Genomic DNA, 10586 nt, shown 5'->3' on the forward strand with positions numbered 1-10586 from the left:
TACGTGCAAAGAGCAAGGTGCAGGGAATTAAGGCTCCATCAGCACACAGCCTCGGAGGAGGAGCCGGAGTGGACCCCAGGGAGCCCACTCTGGAGCCCGCACATCCCCCCCCACTCACCCAGCCTCTACTAAGCCCCGCCCCCGCCTTTTCCAGACCCCCGCTGCCGCCCAATCTTCGGCCTCCAGTCTGCGCCTTCCAGAAGCCACATCTGACCGTCTCCCGCCCTCTGCTGAACCTGTCAGGGGCTCCGCTGTGCTTCCTGGCCTCCAGCGCCCTCCCTGTGGTGACTGGCCAGGCCACGAGCCAGCTGGGCCTGGGGCCTCCTCCCGGCCCTGCGTCCAGAGTGAGGGGGGCAGCAGTCCCCCGTGAGTCGACAGGAAACCCCTCACATGTGCTGGGTCCCACCTGGGCAGTCCAGCAGGGCCCCTGCCCAGGGCTGAGCCCTCCCTCTGGAGACCCCCAGGCTCCTGGGAACCAGAGCTGGTGAGTCAGCGGGCGGCCGGGGCGCAAGCACACACTGGCCCTGCTGGGCGCCCTTGGCCCTTTCCTCCCCAAGCAGCTCCCCTTCCAGGGAGCAACGAGCTGACCAGCTGCCTCCTGGCAGGCAGGCTTGGGGGACAGGGCGGTGAGGCCTCAGCTCCGTGCATCTCCACCTCCCGGTAGGGAGGCCTCCGCCACAGGGCCCACCCCACCTGCCCAGCTGCCCCCTGCAGGTTGCTTTCCGGCCTGGGTCTGGCTCAGCCTCAGGGCTGCTGGTCACGTAGCCAGGCTCGCTCCTCCTCTTGTGGCCGTGCTGCTGAGCACAGCGGTTTCCTGCTGGGAGCACACAATGAGGCCTGCCCCACGGGACCCACCCGGGGAGGTGCTCCCGCCGGCGCTGAGGCACTGAGCGTGGCGACCTGGGACGGGCGACGCCCTCTCTGAGCCTCGGGTGCCCTGGTGAGAAGTGAGGGGTGAAACAGGGTCATGGGAGGCCACTCTCCCACGACGATAAGAGAAACTCGCCGTGAGCACCGAGTGTGCGTCCTCACTAACACCGCAGAAGCTGGCGCCCAGCGAGGCGAGCCCCCTCCGTGGCTCGGCTCCCCTCCGTGCCGGGCTCCCCCTCTGTGGTCCAGCCCCCACTCCGCGGTCCAGTCCCCCTCCGCGGCCTGGCTCCCTTCCACGGGCCGGCCTCCCAGAGCTTCCTCCTGCTGCTCAGAGGTCTGTGACCCGCGCCAGCCCCACGCGCAGCCCATGTCTCCCCCATCTCCCCCCAGAAGGCACCCAGCCCAGATGGGTTGAGCACCAGAGGCATCGTTGGCTCAGATCCAATCAGAGGGACCTGGCCTACAGTGACCCGGGTCTGCAGACCCTGGGGGGCAGTGGGACAGAGGGTTAGGGCAACATTGGAAGCAGAACTGAAAACGGAAGTGAATTGAGGAGGAAGGGAGAAATGAAAGCTGAAAACGGCCTCAGGGGCAGACGGAGCCTGCCACCTTGGGACCAAGAACCATGTGACAAGCCCCCAGCCAGGGGTGCTGCAAGCCTGGGAGCCCAGCATCTCGCAGAGCTAACTCCTGACCCCCGCCTGCCTCCCCCTCTACAGGACCCTCAGCCTCGACAATCCCTATCTGTCTCCCGATTTGGACCGGGCTCTCCAACCCAAAGCCTGGGCCCCAGGGTCTGACCGTGAATCAGAGCCTCCCAGTGGCGGGGAGAGGGGACATGGCCATACGCTCCAGGATGGACCCCAGAGCCCCCTGGCCTGACTCTGCCAAGGATCAGGGTTTGCACAGGGGGTTCCTGGGAGAGCGGGCCCCAGGGAGGGTCTTCCTCAGTTCAGGGCAGGTGTCTGTGGATGAGGAGACAGCTTTCTGCCCGGGCGCTGAGGCTTCCCTGGGGGTAGGGGTCGTAGCTATTGTCCCCACGGCATGTCTCCCCTCCTCAGGCTCAGTGTCCAGAGCCTGACAACAGGAGGCCCCTGCCTCCTCGCCAGCCCTCCAGGATTAGAACGGACTCTGGTGATGGTCAGCCATGACCTGCATCGTGCCCCTCTTCCAGACCTGCAAGTGTCTCAGCCACTCAACTCTGAAGCTCCGGGTCCCCAGAAGGATCAGCCCTGGACAAAGCCCCAGCGGTGCATCCTCACCTCCTGCCCCCGGCCTTCTCCTCCTGGCACGGAGCGTGGCCGCCCTGCTCTCCTGGGCACATGGGGTGCAGGATTCCAGCGCTCATGTCTGAGTTTCCTCAGCGCTGCAAAGTTCCTTAAAATAACCCCCACTCCCTAGGTTAGTTGTTGTTGCTTAGTTGCTGAGTCGTGTCAGACTCTCTGCAACCCCACGGACTGCAGCCCACCAGGCTCCTCTGTCCCTGGGATTCTCCAGGCCTGAATACTGGAGTGGGTTGCCGTGCCCTCCTCCAAGGGATCTTCCCAACCCAGGAATCGAACCCGTGTCTCCTGCATTGGCAGGCGGATTCTTTACCACTGAGCCACCTGGCAAGCTCCTAAACTTTGAGGACCAGAAGGTCAACGTGTATGGAAACCTCCACCCAGTGAGGTGCAGCATCCTGAGGACTTTAATTGTTAACAGGATTGACTTGCTGTCCCTCTGCATGCCTGTTCCCCCCTGCCTCCCTGCATTTCTGACTTCCTTATCTCATGGTTGCCGCTGCCTCGGGCCTCCAAGCCTGCTGGAAGAGCCCTCCGTCCTCAGACAGACCCTGCCCCAGAGCCACTCGCTCTCATGCCACCACAAGCCTCTTCCCAGGTCAGCTTCTGCCTCTCCCAGCAGGCCTTGCTGGGTCTCCTCCGTCAGACCGCCCAGGGCTTGAGGTCGCCACGAATCTGGGGAATTAGGGCCCGGGTGGCAGGGCTTGTGGGAGGACAGGGGCAGGGTCTTGGATCCTGCATGTTGACCCTGCTTCCCACTGTCCTCCCGGCTGGAATAGGAGCGTCTCACCCGTCAGCTGAGTCCTGGGGGCCCTGCTGTCAGCTCTACCCTGACCTGGTTACTGCCACTCCCTGCACTGGGAAGAAACACTTTCCCAGAGCGTCTGTTTCTCCCCCGACTCACCCCACCTGCTTCTTGGGCTGCGAAGGCAGGAGTGGGCAGGGCAGGGCTGGGCAGGGCTGTAGAGACCAGCTGGGCTGTTTGTGTTGGTGGTTTTCCTCTTTAGCTGGTTTTCTAGACAAACAACCTGGGAGATGGTGGGGCCAGAGCCAGACCCACCCCCTTATGGGACCGGAGGGGTCACAGTGGAAGCTGGGGTCCCAGAGCCAGGCTGTCTTAAGGAATCCTGCAGCTCTGTGATGCAGAAGCTATTACCCCATTTTACAGAGGAGGAGACTGAGGCTCAGAGAGGCCTGAGGACATGCCCAAGAGCACACAGCTGGGGAAGGAGCTGGGAGGGGGTGAGTCAGCAGGGAGCAGAGGTTGGGGGTGCCGCACGCACGGGACACTTTCCTCCGATCCTCCCGCACCTCACCGCGGCCCTCCTCCCCACTCTGTGCTCCCGTCCCCCTCAGGCAGCCTCTTTCCTCTCCAGGTGGCCCGTCCTCAGCCTGTCCTCACCGCTCTGCTCCTAAGTGGACGCGAACCCCTCGTGGCTTCACAGGTCAACGTGCAAACTGTCCAGATTGGGTCACAACGGCAACATTTAAGAAGCTGGCCAGAGTCAGGACCTGCTCTAAGGTGTCACCCACGGCTAGCTCTTTCGGTTCTCACAACAGCTGTGTGAGGCGGGTGCAGTTATCACTCCCATTTTACAGGCAAGGAGCACGAGGCCCGGAGAGGCAACCTGGCTGCGGGCGGCAGAGCCACCATTCAAGTCCAGACAGCCCCGACGCTTCTCCAGTCTCCGCCTGGCTGTCCAGCCCAGACCGCCTGCTTTCCCGTGGGCCCCCGGCCCGGGGGGTCACTACCCCTGCCCGGCCCGGCCACGATGCCCACCGCTCGCTTCAAGTGCCCACCGCAGCGCCCCCGCGAGGTCGGGGGTCTCTTGGGCCCCCTTCCTCCATGTCCGCGCTGCGCGGGGCAGGTCCGCGCTCACGCGAGTTCGGCCTCCGCTTGCCCACAGCGCCCCCTGCCGGTCACAGCGAACGGTGCCCCGGGACCCCCGGCTCAGGCCAGGCCCCACCGCCCTAGGAACCCTCTGGGTTTACAGAGGCCCTTTCTTCCAGCGAGCTGTGATCTCCCTGGCCGGGGCCCAGCCTCAGGAGCGTGGGAGGGCTCAGCATTTCTCTCCCCACTTTACAGAGACAGACCGAGGCCTGGAGACAGACGGGGCGAGCCCCAGCGTGCCGCTGCAGATCCAGAGAACAGCTCCTTTCTCCAACCTTTTCAGCTACAGATGAACAAACTGAGGCCCAGAGGAGAACAGGCTTGCCCAAGCGATACCTGGGCTAGAGCCCTGGGGTCTTAAATACTGTCCAGGGCTTTCCCACGACATCAAGAACTCTGCCTGCTGCTCAGCAAGACTCGGCCAAGTCATTAAACGTAATGAGCCTCTGTTGTCCCGGGTGTAAAACCAACACTGCTTCCCGCTCTGCCTGCCTCCCAGGGGACAGGGAGACGGGGGACAGTCATGACCGGCTGAGGTCTGGTGAGGTGAGAGAGAAGGCGGGGAGCCCTCACTGCGCATTTCAGCAGGACCCTACCCCTGCCGCAAACACAGCGCAGGGGGGGACTCCAGTCCCAGGCCCGCCCTTCAGACAGGCCAGTGCGTTGCATGTCCTGCCCCCACCGAGAATCAGGGGCGGGAGGGAAGAGGCGGTGGCCGTCGCACCTGCGTCTCAGCTCCTGACCCTCGCTGTGCCCCTCCTCGCACGACTCACGATTTGTCGCTCATCCCAGTGACTTGGTCATGTCTGCCTCCTCTGCCAGACTCTAAACCAAGCGTCAGCAAACTTTCTCTGCAAAGGGCCAGGTAGCGAATATTTTTAGCTTTGAGAGCCATGGGATTTTTGCTGCAGGAACACAGCTGTGCTGTTGTCAGGCAGGGCGGCCATAGGTAAACAAATGAACACAGATGTGTTTCCATAAAACTTTACTTTAAAACGATGGCCAAGGGCCGGATTTGGCCCTTGGATCATAGTTTGCTGACACCTACTCTAATCTCCAAGACAGCTGGGACCTGTCTGATTGCTCTCAGCTGTATACCATTATCTGAGCAGACAGCACATTGCTGATGCTGATTTGATCAATATTTGACGAAGACGTGAATGAGGAGGGACACAGGGAAGGCCTCTGCGGCTGAGACTCGAGGGGTGGATACCGGGGACATGAACTAATCGAGGGGAATGCACAGTTTGTGCAAACATCCAGAGGCGGAAATAGGGGCAGACTTGTGGACGGGCACTCCTGGAGTCTCCCGGCTGCCCCAGCACGGCCACAGCTCGGGCCCATCTTGTAAGGTTACTGGAAGGATTAAACAGGACAGGACTGGGAGGGTCTCAGTACAGCAGCTGGCATACGGGAAGGCCTCAGCTGCCATGATTATCACTGTTGCTGTTATTAATGCAAACATACCCAATTGCCCCCCAAGCCCACACCAACGGCCCCCTGAAATCAGGGGGCTCTCCCACACTGAGGGTGTGCCTCTGAGGCCCATGAGAACTGCCCCTGAAACAGCTGGGGGACAGCTGTCCTGACGCAGGAGACACGTCACCCTGCTTATGCAGCGGCTGGAAGCTTTCCGAGAGCAGGGCTGCTGCCGCCTTAGTGCCCCGCGCTGTAACTGTTCCTCCTCCATCAGACTGGGGGCGTGTCCCCTGTCCCTCCCCCATCTAGTCCTGCTGGTCGCCTGGAAGGGACTCCGGCCTGTCATCTCAGTCTAGCTGGAATCCCCCAATCTCGAGCCTGGAGCTGAGAGTGCAAAACTCTGAGGTCCGCCTGCGGCCTTTTCTCTCACTTCCCTGAAAGGCCCCAAGCCCTGGTCTCCGGGACCTCTAGGCAGGGCCTGACCTCCAGAGGAAGCCCCTGGCACCTGAAGCCTCCAGGCAGAGCAGGTAGTCCCTCCAGCTGCAGGTTCCAGGCCCAGCTGTGCTCCTAACTGGCCTTGGTTGGCTTCCCAGGCCTTTCCACATCTGTACAGTGGGAATCAGGACCAGGTAACGTGAGCACAGGAGTGTTGCTGGCCTAAGTGAAGACTGTGTGCAAACCCGGTCAATGCAGCCTTGTGTTCTGAAGCATGGAAGGAAGATAGCAAGTTTGTGCTAATAAAAAGGCCCCCTGGGACCTCCCTGGTGCTCCAGGGGCTGAGACTCTGTGCTCCCAATGCAGGGGGCCTGGGTTCGATCCTGGTCAGGGAACTACATTCCGCATGCCGCAACTAAGACTCCACATGCTGCCACTAGGACCCAGCACAGCCAAATAAATAAATATTTAAAAACAAAAGGTGTCCCTTACTAGGGCAGACCCAGCCCATGCCAGGGCCCAGGGCTTGGTGACCAGAGCACAGGCAGGGTTTCCGTGTACTCCTGCTCGGCTGGGCCCCCTCGGGCGGCACACACCACGCACAACCTCACACAGTGGGTGAGTCCGAGTCGCTAAGCTCCGGTGCTTTCCAGGTAAATTGGCCTCGGGAGGAAGGCCAATGACAGCGGTGAAGAATGAGGCTGTCTCAGGCTGCCCCCTGGTGGTCGGACGGCGCATGACACACACCGCCCCGGAGACGCGCCTCAGGGGGCCCTTAACCAGCCTTCGTCCCTGCAGGGGGCCTCCTCCCCGCCGGCAGGGTCAGGGTACCAGCCTCGGATCCCTGAGAAACGGATCCTGTGATGAAGCAGCTACTGCAGGCCAGGCCTGGGCTGGGCACTTTAGAGATGGGCTCAGTGAACCGCGTCACTCACCGGCCGGGGCCGGCCCACCCGTGTCACCAGCACCCATCACAGCGTCTCCTCCGCCACCTGGGAGCCCCCTGCGGAACTTACCTTTTTCCGTCTCCCGGTCCCACCCAGTCGTGAGGGAGGAGGGGGAGCTCTCACTCGGCGTGTGGCTCACTCACTCTGGCTGGAAGCCCCCGGGCCCGACGCTGGACTGCAGAGTGGGCACCGTCTGAGGCCAGCTGTGCGCGTCTTGCTCAGGTGTCTCAGAAAGGGCCCCAGCCCTGGTCCTCAGGACGCCCGGGCCAGGCTGGGCCTCCGGAGAGGTAAGGCGCCGCACTGGGGGCCTCATCCGGGCTTCCACAGCCCCTGGCCCGCGCCCCAAGGGTGACTGGAAGGGAGGCTGGAGAAGGAGGATGGGGCTTCCCAAAGCCCTTTGGATGAAGACGAGATCCCAGCACCTGGGGATCCGGGCCCATGGCCTGGCCAGCTCTGCTGCCCCACCAGCTCACCCTCTGCGTGCCAGCCACCCAGGCCTGGCGGGGAGGGAACGGTGCGGGGCAAGGGGAGCCACACGCAGAAATAGCTCAGGTCAGGGAGGCCAGCAGTGCACGGCCGTTCCCGCTGAGTGTGGCAGAAGGAGAGCTGAAGGCCAGCTCGAGGAAGAAGCACACACTCGTCCCCCTGAGCACTGGACCCTCCCTCCTCCACACCATCGCCCGTGCTGGTCTCTCTGCCAGGCCGGGTCCCACTCACCTTCCCCTGCAGGCTTATCGCCGTCACCCCCTCTGGACGCTCCCTCCACCTGAGAGACCAGATCAAGTCCTCCTCTTCCACCTTCTCAAGAGCTCTTGTCTAGAACCTTCCAGGGCGCTGAGTCTCAATTTGCCCGGGCCGTTATCAGCTTAATGCCAACCTCCCCCACCAATCTGTTCTCCCTCCCCAGGGAATGTGTCTCCATCACCACCCCACAGCGCCGGGCACATAGTAGGTCTCCTGCTGGATGAAGGAGAGGTGAAATCAGACAGCCCTGGCTGCAACCACTTTCCGGACGTGTGGCCTCGGACAAGTCGCAGGTTCTCACCTTCAGTCAGTGAATATTTACTGAGCGTCTACTAGGTATTATTCTGAGCACCGGAGGTACACCCAGGTCCGTCTGGTTTCCAGTTCTGTTCTCTTTCTGCTTATCCAGCTCTGTCTTTCCTGAGAAAACTGGTGTTGAGGAAGATGTCTGAGGCTGGGAGGTGCGCACCTCCAGTCTAAAGTCTCGTCCTTCCCCACTGGACCCTGGGTGTCATAGATGCCAGTCCCCCTGGGCCCGTCAGCACCCTGCCTCCGAGTCTTTGTGGACATAGAGCCCTCCTTCATCTCTGCATGCCAACATCCCTCTTAACCTTCAAACTTCCACTGTGGGCTCACCCTCGCCTTGACACCCATCCTTCTGACCCTTGGCAGAAGCAGCTCTCCCCCGACCACCCGTGGCTGGTGTGGGGGCGCCCCGCTGGCCACGCTGACCAGAGTTACTTGTGCATGTGGCTCCCTGCACTGCGCTCCCTGCACTGCGCTCCCTGCACTGCGCTGTGCCGCCTCCTGGGACTGGGCGGGGACCGAGTCTGAGTCATCTCTAACCCCCCGCTGGTTGACCTTGACCTCTCTCCCATCAAACCCCGCAGCGTCTCCTCTCCACGCTCCAGCGCCCAGCCTGGGGCCAGGCACTCGGCATGGTGGACGTTCATTGTCCACCAGGAGCAGCGGGGCAGGCCACGCGGAGGGGGTGCTGGCTGGACCCCCCCAAACCATGTTGTGAGAGCACAGTCGGCACTCTCCTCTGGCTCCTCCCCCACCAGGAGCCCCCCTCCCCCATGCACGGCTGGGGGCGGGGGGGGGGGGTGGAAGGTCACCAGGCAGATGGGCTCTGGGCTGAGATGGAAAAGGACAGCCTGGCCCCAGGGAAGGACAGCCACACGTCTCGGCGCTCTCGGGGAATCGTCCGCTTCAGCAGAATTCCAAGGACTGGGAAGGTGAATGTGGGTGTGCTGGGGGGGGGGGGGCAGCCCACCCCCCTGAGGCCCAGTCTCAGCCGAGGGCCGGGGCTGGGCTGACAGGCAGCAGGCCTGTGTTCCAGTCCTCACTCGGACGTCAGCTGGCTGTGTGACCTTGGGCAGGCCCCTGCCCCTCTCTGAGTGCCCATCTGGACAAGGAGAGCAGCAGGCAGTGGAGAGCTGACCAGCGTGAATGCTGAGGCCCGGGCTGGCCAGAGCCCCACCCTGGACTGTCTCTGGCTGGGGAGGAAGTGACCTGGGGTGGCACACTGCCCAGCGTCCCCATGGGCCTCTGTCTCAGGCTGAAGGGGTGCCGTGGGCTCCCCAGGCACCCTCAGCTCCCCGTGAGCCTGGCACCCCCACTACCCCCAGAGCGGCCGGGCCGCCAGCGGGGAGCCTCCGTGGCTGTGACCCAGCATCCTGTGTCCGGGTGAGTCACAGTGCTCCCTCCAGCCGGAGCCAGGTGCCCAGTGCTGGGAGGAAGAGAAAGGACCCCGGCTCCCCTCCCTGGGCTGCAGGCGGACGGGCGAGGTCAGAGCTCCCCTCTAGAGCAGGCTTGGTGGGGAGGGGCTGGGGGTTTGAGGCGGGCAGGGCATGGCGGCCTGGAGCAGCCCAGTCCGAGGGCTGCGCTGCGCTCCAGGACCAGCGTGTCTGTCATGGGCATGCTGGCACCTCCTAGGCGCTTTGCATGCGGCCGCTGAACGGAGTGTCCTCAGCATTCCCGCTGCGTGAGGAAATGCCGCACACCTGCGTTCACCATCACTGCTATTTTTAGCTCTAAGCACCTACTACGGCTCAGTCACTTTGCACAGATTATCTCACGGATCCTTACAGCTATCCCGTGAGAGGCTCAGAGAAGGGAAGCAACTTGTTCCAGGTTGCACAGCGGGTGTGAGCTGAGCCCACGTTCTCACCAGCGGTGGACACCCCTGGCCGGGGTCTCTCCCCACCAGGACTTTTCTCCGGAGAAGGCGCCAGGCCTGAGGAAAGAAGGGGCAGCAGCGCCCACCCCAGCAGCCCACCCCACACCGGCAGCCACCAGGCCTGGATCCTGCCCGGCTGGAGGCCCCAAGCCCCACCACACGGCCACCCCAGCCGCCTTCATCCGTCAGCACCCTGCTGGGCGGGCACCAGGGAACCTGGCTTGCTTACTTGTAAAAGGGGCACCGTGCCATCCAGCCTGCCTGGCACACACGGAGGTGTCAGGATGGAGCGAGGCGGAAGGAGGCGAAAGTGAGCGCTCGGTGCCTGAGGGCTGTGCTGGGCCGCTGGCTGGGGCGCTGGGGTGTCTGAGCACGACGGCGTGTGAATGCAGGTGTGTGTGAATGCGAGTGCGTGTGAATGCGGGTGTGAATGCGACTGCGTGTGAATGCGGGTGTGAATGCGAGTGCGTGTGAATGCGGGTGTGTGTGAATGCGAGTGCGTGTGAATGCGGGTGTGTGTGAATGTGTGTGTGAATGCGGGTGCGTGTGAATGTGTGTGTGAATGCGGGTGCGTGTGAATGTGAGTGTGTGTGAATGGGGTGCGTGTGAATGTGCGTGTGAATGCGGGTGTGAATGCGAGTGTGTGTGAATGCGACTGCGCGTGAATGCGAGTGTGTGTGAATGCGGGTGTGTGTGAATGCGAGTGTGTGTGAATGCGAGTGTGTGTGAATGCGGGTGTGTGTGAATGTGTGTGTGAATGCGGGTGTGTGTGAATGCGAGTGTGTGTGAATGCGGGTGTGTGTGAATGCGAGTGT

This window comes from Ovis aries, chromosome 2 (assembly GCF_016772045.2).
Source record: "Ovis aries strain OAR_USU_Benz2616 breed Rambouillet chromosome 2, ARS-UI_Ramb_v3.0, whole genome shotgun sequence".
Lineage (NCBI taxonomy): Eukaryota > Metazoa > Chordata > Mammalia > Artiodactyla > Bovidae > Ovis > Ovis aries.